The sequence below is a fragment of the Gracilinanus agilis genome, chromosome 1 (genome assembly GCF_016433145.1).
Source record: "Gracilinanus agilis isolate LMUSP501 chromosome 1, AgileGrace, whole genome shotgun sequence".
Lineage (NCBI taxonomy): Eukaryota > Metazoa > Chordata > Mammalia > Didelphimorphia > Didelphidae > Gracilinanus > Gracilinanus agilis.
The window spans coordinates 786,548,311-786,563,322 of record NC_058130.1 but is presented as its reverse complement, the minus strand read 5'-3'; the positions used below and the strand labels follow the sequence as shown (position 1 = coordinate 786,563,322).

At 39.9% G+C, this 15,012-nt stretch overlaps 1 pseudogene; it reads right to left on the bottom strand.

The window, feature by feature from the left end:
- The window catches only part of LOC123245893, a 503,106-nt pseudogene that overhangs the window by 230,940 nt on the left and 257,154 nt on the right, over positions 1 to 15,012 (bottom strand).

The following is a 15,012-nucleotide window of genomic DNA, read 5'->3' as shown; positions in this document are numbered from 1 at the left end:
TTAAAGCCATGTTGATAGATAAAATCATTAGACCACGCGCTTGTAAGCATTCAAAACTGCCGCCTCCATTTTGTCTCCTGTTTCCTGGCCATGGCCTACTCGCAAAAGAGACCACTCCCTCCTAACCCACGAGATTTAAGCTCTCCCCTGCGTCAAGACGTCGGAGACGGAAATCAGTTGGACCATGTTGGATCACGGGAAATGTAGTTTTATACATTTCCCAAATTTCACTTTTTAAAAGTGAGAAATTTTCCCAAGACATATGCTAACAATAATTAACTCTGCTAAAGCTATAATTTTAATGAAATCAAACCTTAGAATTGGTAATCAAACATACTATTGTTTGGAGGATAGGGGATTTTTTCACTCACACAAATATTATAGGTGCCACTTTTAGATTATTTAACATAAGAGGATTCACACTCGTGAGAAACTTTGGGAGGATAATGAATGTGGTAAGGCCTTCAGGTAATGTAAGTGTTGAAATTAATGATTTGGCTACATATATGAAAATTATAAATCATTTATAAAAGAGGTAGAAAGAGTGAAAGTACAAAAGGGTAGAAAAGACATTAGCCTATCTAATTAAATATTGTTCCAGTGCTTGGCTCAGCCAGGACTTGTTAACTTTCAATCAGAATTAAACTATCTCCAGAAGACTGGAAAGGAAAACCAGCTATCCATTCACCCAAGACAATGACTAGAGCTGAAGGTAACTCCTGAGGCCTAATTTCTTCTTTGAACCAACCTTCTTCTTGAAGCTGACTTCTTTCTTGGAGTGACTCTCTTCTTGGAGTTCACTCTCTCTGTAATATAGAAAATAATATTGCCATATTTTCTTGGGCAACCTGTCAGTTGCCCTGGTTGGAATGTTGACCCGTGGCATGAGCCATAAGGTAGGTGCCAACTGGCAGTTGGACCCAGAGTATATAAAAGGCTTGGAGACCCTGGCCGAGGGTTAATTTTCCTACTTCACTTCTCATCTTCCCTTCTACCCCTGGGGTGTGGGATACTTTAGATTTACCATCAAAGAAACCTTTTTATTTCTGTCTCAGGGCTGGTCCCTTGGGTTAGCTGAAGATCATAACAAGGAGTTTATCAACATCCTGAATTTAGATCTAGAAGGCAGTATCAAACTAGTTTCATAGTTTTCCTAACCCACTCTCCAATCCCTTTCTCCCAAACCCGTTTATTCAATAAATCCTTAACTTAATTGAAGAACTAGTGTTTCCTACCTTCATTTTAGATCTAAATAGTGACTGCTGTTCAGGATTCTAAGAGAGAGACAATGTTACCATAGTCTAAGGCTCAGTCAGCTGGCAGCCTCTGAGGGAATCGGGAAGATAATGATCTTCAGGCAAAAACAAACTGCTGCTATCAGCATGGCAGCATGGCTTCTGCAAGCAAAGCCACTTTCCCCTTCCCTTGAAAAGCTGCGTTGCTGAGGAGAATGGGGAGAAGAGAAAAAACAAAACCAAAAATTTCTCCTTTTAGAAGGTTGCTCAAAAGAACTGAGCAGAGTGGCCAAAAATAGCACATCCGTAGCCCTGGAGAGGATTCTAAATGCTCTCAGAGTTCTGCCTGCATAAAAAATCATGGCAAAAGTTGTATGGCTTGGTAAGCGATCTGAAAAATTGAGGATTATGTTTTCAAGGTGGTTGCCATTAAATGTAAGCAATAAAATGGATATATATGTATACATATATATATATATATATATATATTAGGGTTTTATTGATAGCCATATTGATAATTAAAGCCATGTGCCTGATAAAGAGTTAATTCAAATGCCGCGCTGCCATGCCTCTGCCACCTGGATGCTTCAGCAGGAAAAGAAGAAGTACCAATCCCAATCTCCCTATTTAACCTTCTGTTTACATTGGCTTATATCACCACGTAAGAGAGGAAGCCAGTTGAATCATGGGAAATGCAGATTGTAAGAGATCTAAATGTCCACAGGAACTTTAGACCAGGGACCTCAAATAAATTCAAGGACCCCCAAATTTCCAATATCACAATCTGACTGTGTGACTGTCTCCCCTGCCTGGCTTTAGGTATATTCACCACTCAGGAGAGGTACTTATAACAAAATCTCTATATTTAATTCTAATTAAAGAGGTTGGGAACAAGGGAAAGGATGGAAGATTTGGGAACCTTATTACTAATTGCCTGGACTAAAGATCAAGCTATGGAGATTGCTAAATCAGGAAGGGTCTGGATATTCTTCACCCTTTCACTAACTCTGGCCTGACTTGGCCAGAGCCAAGCTAAAGATTAGGAAAGATTATTGATGATCTTTGGATGATAGTATTACTGTTCTCTCTCATCTCTATTGTTGATAATTGTAATAGCTCTCTAGCTTTCTCAGTGAGACAGATAGGTTGCAGGTTTAGACCTACCCGCCCTCTTGACCTTCCACCTCCCAAGTTCTGCTCCAGACTGAGCTGTGTTGTCCCTGGTGAGTATTTATAGAGTTGGCTCCAACTGCTTTTTGCCCTGGCTCACGGCACCTGGGTACATTCTGGGGTCTTCAATTGCCTGTCTTGTCACTCAAAGAGGTGTCCATCTTGTCCCAGAAATTCAATATAACACCTCCATTTCACTAGGAAAGGTTTTTTTGCTGTAGCACAGACGTCACAGACTTTCCCACAGGGGAGCCCTTCTTAAATACCCCAAATTTCATATTATGGAAAAAATACTACAATCATATAGACTTTTTCTCTGAAATCCTAATGCTTGTCATTCTTCCTCACTATTTGTTGGCATTCATATATTACAGTTTTTTTAGCCATTCCCTGATTTATTGGCACTCACTTGTTTCTAGATTTTTGCTGGCACATATAGATCTTATCAAACAAGAGTGTGTGGGGAAATGTGGAAGGAATAGGGAACCTGATCCCTGCCAGGCTCATGATGCATTTGACTGATTTCTGGGTCTGAGAAGAAGTCTAACTCCTCCATAAAGTAATAAAGGAGGATTTGAGGTCTCCAAGTCCACTTTGTCTCTTAAAATATCAACTATTGGGGTCTCAGAACATCCTAAGGCTAAACCATCAGGCTCAACTCCCTTCATAAGCAAGAGGCAAGGCACCCACTTTTCTGGGGATGATGGTGAAGGAGACATTTTTTGCATATGGGAATCCCATGCCCCAACTAAGAAACCATATTATCCTTGGGAAAATAGCCTCATATTCTTTATTGGTTAAAATCTAAATGCTACACAGTATAATATTTCTATAAGATGAACAAAGTTCTAATTACTCCTCCCTATGATAATTACTTTCCTTTTCATCATCAAGTCATTTTAATGGAGAAGGAGATAAGAATTTCACTTGCTCTTGTAAGGATGGGATTTGTGCAAGGGGAACAGGACAAAAGGAGCCAGAGAAGGAATGCTGACAGTTGGTGACAGTTACTGGCAGTTGAGACTGGAGAGGGATTCTGGAAGTTTCTCCAGGGAGGAAGGAGAGGAGAAGGGCTTCTGGCAGAGGACTGAGAGAGGAGAGAAGAGGACGTCTCAGCTCAGATCCAGTCCTGAGGGCTTCCTGAGGATCTTCCTTTGGACATTGAAACCCTGATTCCCTGGTCAAAGATTCCTTCGCATCTCACCCAAGAAAGACTTCAATCATCGAATGAGCTAAGTGTTTGGCCTCCATTACCCAACCTTGCTGAGAGACCCTTTCCAGTCTAACACAATTATAGAAAAGGATAGAAATAGAAAATAGAAATAGAAACAGAAGGAGAAGAGTTGAGGGAAGAAGCTTGAGTGGGAACCCTAAAAGTTCCCACCCGATGATGGACCCCATATAGAGAAGAGGGCACCCTAAAATCCCTCTGCCCTTCACCCCTTTCCCCAACCCCTAAATTGAGAATAATAAAAGCCATTCATTAGTCAGATAGAGTTCCAGAGTGGCTAAGAGACAACGAGGGAGTGGGGAAGCACAGATTGGTCTAGCTGCCACTATCTTGGAGCCAGACCACCCGCTGTGAAGTTGACTTACCTTGGGGGAGGCTTGTGTGAATCCCATACTCATTCAGAATCAGATTGGGGTACCACATACCTTGTCTTATAGGGAAGCCTTGCCCCCAACTCCTGTGGGGCAGCATGACCATCCAGGTCACCCAGTTGTGGGGTGACACCCCCTCAAAGTCTCAAAGTGTATATTTGGCTTGAGGGGAGAGCTAGAAGAGAATCTCACCTCATAGACTTTATCTCTCTCCCCTTCTATCTAACATTGTTTATTGGCTCTCTTTATCATTACAATTTTGGAAGAGCCAGCTTAGGTAAAGTACCTAAATAATTCTGAGGGGAAAAAAAACTTCTGTTTGAACCAGATGGCAGCCATTTTTCTCCTATCTGCAGCATAGCAAAGGGGACAAACTTAGCAAAGAAAATTTAAAGGAACAGTACCATAGAAATTTTACATTCAAACTGGTACAATAGATCCATTAATGGGGGAAAACACGTAGTACTATGACAGGAATCTTACATTACTATACAACTTTTTAACTATGATTTATAATTTCTGGATTATAGTGATCCCAGGCTATCTAATGGGAATCATAGAAATATATGATTCATGCCAATGGTTGAAGCTAGAAATAGGTTGGGTCTTTGCTTTCATACCAACTGCAATTGCTATAATCATCTCATTCCTCCACTTCTATTGGTCCTTAATGAATTTAGTGCACAAATTGCTAGGACACAAGGATGATAGCACTATATTGATAATGACATTAAGACAGGAAATAACAAAGTTACTTGAAGAGAATGTTCTTATGCTTACAAGGAAACAAGGAGATTTAATTTTCTCCTTTCAAATATAGTCAATTAAATATTTGGGTTTTAACATTATCAATATCATACAATATTAAATGATATGTTGCTCACTACATTATATTTTAATACATTTTGTTGTATGATATTGTTATAGATTAAAATATTACAATAATTATCATATAATATTATAATTTTATGATAACCAAAACAAATTATTTTATTATTTCCATAAGGGGTAGTCAACATCAGAAATGAAACATAATGCTTCAGAATAAGATTAATAACTCAAATGAGAATTAAAATTCGTGAAACAATGCTTGATATAATTAAAATACATGATCAACAGGGCTGATAAAATACATGATTTTTTTCAAACGCATATTTTTTCACCATTTTAAAATTTTAGTTTATAATCTAGTAACATCTAGATTGTAAGAGAAGCTGCTTTTCTATAGCATATCTTTACAAAGATTTGCCAAATTTCACCATTTCATAAACAATACATTGAGTTTGAAATCTGAAACAAAACTATCAAATTACCTTACACAGATTTGTTTCCTCTTATTACTCTTTACATTTCTAATACATCTCAAACCCTATATAAGGCTATATAATATGAATATCCTATTAAAGTGACAATACAAAATAGAGGCAGCTAGGTGGCTTGGTGAGGTAGAGATGGGAAGTTCTAGTTTCAAATCTGGCCTCAGGCACTTCCTAGCCATGACCCTAAGCAACTTAACCCCATTGCCTAGCTCTTACCACTCTTGTGCCTTGGAAGCAATATACAACATTGATTCCAAGAAGGAAGGTAAGGATCTAAAAGATAATAATAAGAGTAATAATAAGAATTAACATTTATATAGTGTTTGCCATAAATCAAGTAGGATATTAAATCTTTTAGGTGCCCATAGTTCCATATCACCCTTTGGACAGGTGAAATCCCATGGCTAGTCAATTACTCAGCATGGCAGAATCATTGTATTTCCCAGCATTATAGTTCTTCCTCAAAACTGTTAGCACTTTAAAAGAAAGAAAAGATCTCATTTAATCACTCCTCAGTTTGAAAATTCCCAGCTAACAATAACCTTATCCCTGTTTCCTTTCTAAGAGCAGAGTCCATTTTTGTCCCTATCCAAAGACCTGATCAGATCTTTTGTGTGCATTTATTCCACTCCTCCAATGACACATGTAAAACTCGAGAATTACGTGTTGGCTATGGGGGGGGGGGGAAGGGGGGGAAGAAGAGCAGTAGTAGGAGGGGAGAGAAAGAACATGAATCATGTAACCATGGAAAAATATTCTAAATTAATTAAATAAAACATTTTTAAGTCAAAAAAGAAAGAAAGGGAATGCTGTCACTGTCAGAGAAAAATCTGCTGGAGTCTGATGGATGCAGATCAAAGTATACTATTTTTTCCCATCAATGTATTTATGGTTTCATTTTGGATGTACAGTTACAACAATAACTAATATGGAAGTGTTTTTTAGATGGTAATAAAAAAAAGAAAAAATAAGGTAAAAAAATAAGAATTCTGTCTTCCTTGTCCTGATTAAAGACTTGATCTTTGTAACTACTTTAGTGTTTCTCTGTGTTTTTCCAGATTGATAGTCGAATTGTTGTGGGAGAGCTTTAGGTAAAAATAGCCCCAGGTTCATGACAGGTTACCCTTTGCAAGAATGCAAGACTCCAAAACTTAGCTTTAAAATAAAAAAAGATTTATTAATTTAGAATTAATTGTGTGTAAGGTACCTTGGTGTCTGGGGTAGAAGCACAGGTGGAGGACTGCCTCCTAGAGGAGATGTGTTCTGGGCTTTATATATGCTTTTGACAACAGGGTCTCCATAACTAGAGATGGGATGATGATGGCATTTTACTGGGTCTCTGGAACCTGAGATGGGTCATATGGTTATGTCATATGCCTCAAAGTCAAAAGGGGGTGAACCGTTCATTTTAGAGGATAATCAGGTATTTGGGATACAAAGCAGATGATCTGTGCTCATCAAAAATTAAGGGAGAAGGGGCAGCTAGGTAGCTCAGTGGATTGAGAGCCGGACCTAGAGACGGGAGGTCCTAGGTTCAAATCCGGCCTCAGACACTTCCCAGCTGTGTGACCCTGGGCAAGTCACTTGACCCCCATTGCCTACCCTTACTGCTCTTCTGCCTTGGAGCCAATACACAGAAGTTAAGGGTTAAAAAAAAAAATTAAGGGAGGGTCTCAAACTCACCTGCCTAGTGTTCAGGAATGCAAGGAAAAAAAATGAGTCTTTTATGTACTCAACACAATCTGAGCTGTGAGGATGTCTAAGGAAGCCAGTACTCCCATATCAGCATTCTATCACAATCATAATCCACAACTTCTTTAGCCATTCATCATTGGAGGGGAAAGCCCTTCAATTTGCAGTTCTTTCCTACCACAAAGATTTAAGAACATATGGGTCCTTTTCCTTTTTCCCTGACCACCTTGGGAAATAAACCTAACCTCACAAACCTATTACTGGGTCAGAAGGTATAACTATTATAGAAGTCTTTGGGCATAATTCCAAATTGCTCTCCAAAAGAGTTAAAACAGCTGTTTGAACTGGAATGGAAGTGGAGGGTCCCTTGGACACCCCAAGTCTCTAGAAGAATCCCAGATCAAGAAGAATATGTGAGGAATTCCTTGATTTCAAGCAATCCAAGAAACTGTACTATGGTGCAGTCAAACAGACAACAGCATAAACAAAAGGTTCTCCAAGAAATGCATTTCCTTCTGTGTTAGCCCTTATGTTTAACAGAGAAGCAAACTTTCCTACCTTCTGTTTGCATATCAAATACCACTAGATTCTATATGTATGCTTATATCTCAGGCACCAAGGTACCTCACACGGGGAATGACACTCAATGCTCCTTATTTATCCCCTTCCTCACATAGTCTCTGTTCCTTGAAGGTATAAAAATCCTGGATCCCTTCTCCTCAACTGAGGAAGATTTCACGTACTCCTGCCTCCCTGCCATTCATTCAATAAATTCCTCTATTTTTAAAGATTTCCCTTGAAATGTGGTAATTCTTTAAGTGGACAGCCTCCTGAGCCAGATAACATTGAGCTGTCCCACAACAGAATTGAGTCGCTTTTGATCTCCTTTTCCACTTCGTCATTTATATTCACACTAAATCTCCTTCTAGGAGCACCAACCATGCATTATATTATCTCTTCCTTTTCCTCAGTACTCCCAAATGTGCTTCCCGCCCCCCCATTCCCCTAGTAACATCCACTCCATTCTTTACTCAATGGCCTCCCATTCCACCCCTGAGAGATCACCCACCTCTGATCTGGCTTTGTTTTCTCTTACATTATGGACCCTCTATTTAACCTTTTCAATTTTATATCCTCCGTTTTGGCATCTTTTCCCCATGGATGATCATTCCCTGCCTAACCTCAGTCCTGGACGGTCATCATCTCCCTAAATGATGTTGACTACTGCTGGATGAAGTCATTCAGCTGAGCTGATGAGGTTCCCTGGAGAATGATGCCATCTAATGTGGACCAGGCCCTCAAAGCAGCAAAACCCTCATTTAGGAAGCCTTCTTTAGTTAACTCTTTTCCAATCCCAAAACGTTTATTCCAAGCCTTCTGAGAAAATTTAAATTATGCTGTGATTTCATAATTGATTCTACTCTTTAATGGACTCAATTCCCCATTTTTTCAACCCCATTTCTCCATTAAATTCAAAAGTTTGATCTCTCTCAGTTCTTACTAAAGGAGTGGTTGAATAATAATACTCTAGGACATTTGGTTGATGAGAAATTTGATCTAGGAATGTGTTTTGATTATTTGTAAACAGAAATGAGTTTTTGCTGAACACCTTCCCAAGGGTCAGTTCTTCTGCCCTTTTCTCCTTGTAAAAAGAGGAGTGATTTGATCTCCTTAAGGGGTTGTCTTACCAAGTGATCCTGCTTGAGGTTGACTCCTTTCTCAGACTGTTCCCACAGAGCTAAAATAAAAGTCAAAGATTGAATTAACTCCTTGAGGAAAAGGCTGAAACACTAAGAGTGGCAAAACCTCATTCTGAGATCTTTTTGGTTTATTTAACTCATAAATCATGGGGCTCATCAAATCTGCTCCTTGGGAAGTTCTTGATTTATATGAAGTTGCAACATCATTTAGAGGACAGAAAGGAAGAGAATATGACACCACCAAGGTAGTAAATGGAATTGCTTTTTTCCAAAAAAGATCTAAGGACCATGGTTAGTGGATTGTATCTGATCTTTGTGGAACTGGATCAAAAGCAGCCCAGCAAAAGAAGATAAGAGAGTAAATTAATGCTGGTTTAATAACAATGGAAAAGGCTTTGGGTGAGTTTGATGGCAGGGGGAAAGGATGCTTTAAAGTCTTAGAAATGCATTGGAATCTTTTTTTAATGGTGCTTTTATTTTTTTTTTTAATTTATTTGGAATATTTTTCTATGGTTCCATGATTCATTTTCTTTGCCTTTGTAGGCTAAGAATCTTAGTTGGGGAGCACTTATAGGAACCCCAAGAAGGCAAGGGCAGTTGAGGACAGTTAGAACCAGGGCATAAAAGGGGGAACCCCCAAGCAGAACTCACTCTGGGTTTGGGGAGCTGGGAGGAAGGAGAGTAGTGAAAACCAGATACTCTTTGGCCTAGCAAACCTCAGACCAGAACAGCTTTGTGTTTGCAACCCTGTAACCATTTATGATATTCTGTCTAGACTGATCCTCACTGAACCTGATTACTACCGATGCTGAAAGATCTTATAGGCAGTTAGTTGATTCAGACCACTAAACTCTGATGACCTTCAATAAACATCATCAATAATCTATCTAGAGTTTATTCATTATTTTATTTAGTTAAGAATAGTAGCTTTAGTGTAGGAAGTGAAAAGAAGATCTTTGTGGGAGGGGAGGCTTCAGCCCTGTCTGGGTCAAGCCAACCAACTGATTATCAGAAGAGATTTCCCAATCCTTCTCACCTTCAAACTTCCCTTTCCCTTTGATACCTCTAGTTATTAAAAGTAATACTACAACAAAGCCAGATAATGTTTGAATCCTTTAGCTAAGAAAACCATAGCCAATTGACTTACCTTGAAGAGATCCTCTATTATCCAGTAAAACTGAGAGTTGGGATTTCAAGGTGAAAGCTGAGAGGGGCCCATTAAAATTATATCAATTATTCTTGGATGTGGATTTCACATATTATCTAGAAAACATCGTTTCCTGTGGGGATATACTTTCTGACAGGGGAAAGAAGTCCAACTGCTTTTCTACCCACCCCCTTCTCAAGATTTGGTGCCTGCAGCCTGAAGCCTGTCTGATCTTACACCTTCCCTCTTTCCTCCCCCTTCCCAGAGTTGAAGAGGAATTCCATTGACTTATACATGTGTCATTGTTCAAAAGCTATTTATTTCCATGTTATTCATATTAGCAGTAGAGATCTTTTAGCATCAAAGCAGTTTGGAAGCCCCACCCTTCTAAGGATAAACTGAGCTACTGTTGCCTCCTGACCACTGCTGATTCCCCAAAAGTCATGTGCAGACAGGTGAGTTCTCATCCCCTTTTCCCTTTAACTGAGAACAGCTGAGTAGGGGACCAGATCCATCACTTTACTGCTGCCTGGTAAGCCAGGTGAGAAGGGGTCAATCAAAACTCCGGATTGGTTAGAAGGAGTTAAGTATTGAGGGAGGTTAATATGTTTAGATTTTAGCTTTCTTTCTTTCTTTAAAAAAAATTTTTTTTATTTAAACCCTTAACTTCTGGATATTGGCTCCTAGGTGGAAGAGTGGTAAGGGTGGGCAATGGGGGTCAAGTGACTTGCCCAGGGTCACACAGCTGGGAAGTGTCTGAGGCCAGATTTGAACCCAGCACCCAGCTGCCCTCTAGCTTTCTTTTTTATTAGAAGGTGTGAAGTATTGGGGGAAGTTAACAATTGAGGTTTTAGCTTTCTTTTTATTAGAAGGTGTGAAGTATTGGGGGAAGTTAGCAAGTTGAGCTAGTGGGTGGAGAAAATTGCATATAAAAGGGAGACCAAGGCCCCGGTGTCTCATTCTCATACTCTTCTGACTGGAGATTGGAACCTGAAGGGACAAGTATTGGTGGTGAGCTTCAATCCATCAGAACAGCAATTAAGGTATTTAGCTAAGCTGCTCTCTAATTCTCTCCTATATTTCCCTCTCTTTACTATCACTACTTAAATTAAATTGTTAAAGCTACTAACAGCCTCATAATTTAATTTTAATTATTACCATTTGTTGACCACAAAGGCATGAAGAGGACTCTCATTTTCTTCAGCTTCTTCACTTTTTACTCTCTCTAAACCTGTGATTCCCAAAGTGGGCGCTATCGCCCCCTGGTTGGTGCTGCAGGGATCCAGGGGGAGAAGTGATGGCCACAGGTGCATTTATCTTTCCTATTAATTGCTATTAAAATTTAAAAAATAATAATTTCCAGGGACACTAAGTAATATTTTTTCTGGAAAGGGGGTGGTAGGCCAAAAAAGTTTGGGAACCATTGATCTAAACTGTTCCTAAGTAAATTTCTTAGTAGCTTAGTTAAATTGGCTAAAAAACTCCAGGGTGTGAAGGAGACTCAGTAATCAGGACTGATCAAAGCCACAACCTCAAGTGGCCCAGAACTCTGGATTGGTTAGAAGGAGTTATTGGGGGAGGTTAATAAGTTTAGCTTTTAGCTTTCTTTTTTATTAGAAGGTGTTAAATATTGGGGGAGGTTAACAAGCTTAGTTTTAGCTTTCTCTTTTCTTTCCCCCAGGAAGAGTCAGGTTTGGGGAATTAAGCTCTGATTTCCTGACCCCAAAAGCAGGTGTTACCCAAATCTCTGCAATTCTAGCCCTTTAAAGTAGAGTATCTTGCTCCTGGGAGTCCATTTTTGATTTTTTAAAAGCCTTTTCTGAGCCCCTCTGTACCTCTAGATAATATTAGCTTGAGTGGGTGGGGGACATTGGGTGAGCAGCAACAATACCTCTAAAGCTGCTTCCTTAAGCCTGAGAAGCATTTCAGGGCCTAATCAGGGCAAAATCTCCGCAGGGGACCCTACCACAGCCTGTGCTCTCCACCCCAGGCTTTTGCCCTCCAGGCCAGCTCAGAGAAGAGGCTCCCTGTAAGCCTTTTCCGAGAAAGTCTCAGCCTCCAGGCAGCCCTCAGAGCTAGTGCCCAGCCCCTGCCCTGGAGGCCCCTTGGAAGCAGCTGGTCACCCAGACTGTGCCCTGGGTGGTGGTGGGGTTACCTATAGGGAAGGGTGTTTTATTTTCCCTAGAGTAAAAAGCCTTTGCTTTTTCTTGTTTGTTTTTTTTTCCGCTTCCCAAACCTTCCAGTACCACCGTTTAGCCTCAGGTTAAGGCTTTTCTGGCCCCCTATTCAAAGACTAGTAAATTAGGGCCTGTGTACTTCCACAACATTTTTTCCCTAGTCATTAGGACAGCCCACCCTCCAGCCTCCTGAGACCCTGACCAGTGATAGGCAACCTTTTGAGCTTGGTGTGTCAACATTTGCCCCTTGTGTCCCTTAAAAAAAACAACGCCATAATTTTGCAATATTTGTAGTTTAAATAACAAAAATATATAATTTAATGAACCAAAATTGGTAAATTAATATAGGTAGAATTGTCATCTATAGTGAGCAGAGTGTCTACACTGCACTACAGAAATGTTTCATCCTTGGCACGAGGCCCCAGACTTCTCTGTATGCAGCCGCGTTGGTTCACGTGTCATCCTGAATGTCTATTGCTGACACGTGTGCCATAGATTTGCCATCACCACCCTAACCCATAGCCAGGACACACTGGGGTGGCGCCATCTAAAGACAGGAAGGAGAACTGCAGGCGATTTAATAATTAAATTTAATTTTAATTATTGTAAAGGTCCTTTCCAAGCCTGAAGCTCCCTATTCCCCCTGTTGGGGAGGGTCACCCCTGAGGCCAGGGAACAGACCTGAGAGCCCCTCTGAGCCCCCCTTTCTCTCCTTCTCCCACAGGTGTCCAAAGAGGAAGTCTCCCCACCTGGGGGCTCCCACCCCTTGAAGGACCCCAGTCTGGTACAAGAAGCAACCCCAGAGCCAGCGGGAATGGCCCCCGGGACCCCGAGGCCCCCTTCCCAGGTGAGTGAAGTCCATCCCAATCCCTGGCTAAGCTCCCCCAGGCTGGAATCCAACAGCACTCAGAGCTATGTCTCTGCCAGGCCTCCAGGGGTGCCATCCCTGCTTGTCCTCAGGGGGGAGCTCCAGGATCCACCCCAGCTGCCCCACATCCGCTGTGTTCTGGGGGATTTCTAGCCTTGGTAGGGAGAGACGGCGATGGAGATGGACTCAGAGACAAAAGACCTGGGCTAGAAAATAGAACTACCATTTTCTATCTTTTAAGTCATTTATCCCTAGTCTATTGCACTGATCTAGCCTTCTACCCTTAGCAAGTGCCATATTGTTTTGATGATCACTGCTTTTTTATACGGTTTATACATCTGGTACTGCTAAGCCACCATCCTTCACATTTCTTTCATTACTTCCCTTAATATTCTTGATCTTTTCTTTCTTTCAGATGAACATCAGTATAATTTTTTCTTATTCTACAAAAAGTTTTTTTGGTACTTTGATAGGTATGGCACTGAATAAGTAAATTAATTTAGGAAGGATAATCATTTTCATATTAGTTCATCCTACCCATTTTCTTTCTTTTAGATTTTGGAGAGTGTCAACTAACCACATAAAATGACGAGTCAATTAATGATTTCAAATGAAGAAATTCTGCCTCTTGAGAATTCAAATCATTACAGTGTCAATATCTTTGTTTTGAATAATCTTATTGTTAAAATAATTTTAAAAGATGAACATCCTTCTTTTCCTCATCATACTTACTCTTCTTCCTGCATAACTAAATATAAAATAACTGACTATATTCCAGTAACAAAATTATCATAAAGCAAAGACAATGTTTTGGCTATGACACATCATACTCACTGGTTCCCCAAATTCTCAATTCAACACAAGACTGAGCTTCTTCACTTAGGTAGAATCATTCTGATCCCATATAACCTTATGGAATCTTCTTTATGCTTTCATCTAAATACGAGTATTTAAGACTTTTAGGAAATTAAGTAGAGAATTCCTTTTTCTTTGTTTTCCCCTCATTCATCACTGGAAATGTTTGCCCCCTCGTATACACAGTGTATGCTACCTTCTCAGAAACTCTTCAAAAAAATGTTCTTACCAGATCAATTCTGATTCTTGTGAGGAGGAGGAATTTCCGATCACCTTCTCTATGTCTCCTCCACAGAATCTCCCATCTCACTCAGAGAGCACTTCCCATCTCCCTGATTCCACAGGGAAAAGCATTTCTGAGTAAGACATTTCTCTAGGTTTTGTTCTTCACAATATGATTCTCACTTTAGACACAAAATGTTTTTGTCACTATTACATTGGATTCTGAATGACTTTCTCCAGTGCTGGCTCTGATACCCTTCAAGGTTAGGAGTTTAGGTAAATCCCTTGTGTGCTTCAGTTTCCTCCAGTTAGTGGATGAGGTTTGTACTAGATGGATTCTGAAGGTTCAGCTCTAAATCTTGTGACTTTTGCTGTTTTAGGGATCATTAACATTCAAGGATGTGGCTGTGGACTTCACCCAGGAAGAGTGGTGCCTATTGGACAATTCTCAGAAGGAGCTGTACCTGGAGGTCATGCTGGAAAATGTGCAGAATCTACTCTCTGTGGGTAAGGGCCATTTCCACTGTTAACTCTCAATCTGCCATTAAAGGAATGTCTTTATTCTGAGCCAGATGTACAGAATTTCATAACAAAAGAAAAATCTATCCAAAGAAAATATCTGAGGAGGCAAAGAAGAGCAAGGCACATGCTCAGCTGGGGATTGGGATATATAAACATCCACATGCAAAATGTAAATTAATAGTGGTAATTGTTCTGAGACACTGGAAGACTTCAAAAAGGAATTCAAAATTGAAATGAGAGAAATGGAAGAAAAACAGAGAGAACAAATGAAAGTATTGCAAAAAGAAAATAAGAGCTGAAAAAGCAAAATTGGTCAAGTGACAAAAGAATCACAAAAATGCAATTAAGAAGAGTTTCATAAAAAGTAGTGATTATTAAATAGGGGTAAAAAAAAAACAATGTAAAAAAGAATTCTAGGAAAAGTAAAATGGACCAAATGGAAAAGGAGGATCAAAAGGTCATGGACAAAAATCCTTTTAAAGTTACAACTGGGCATATAGAAG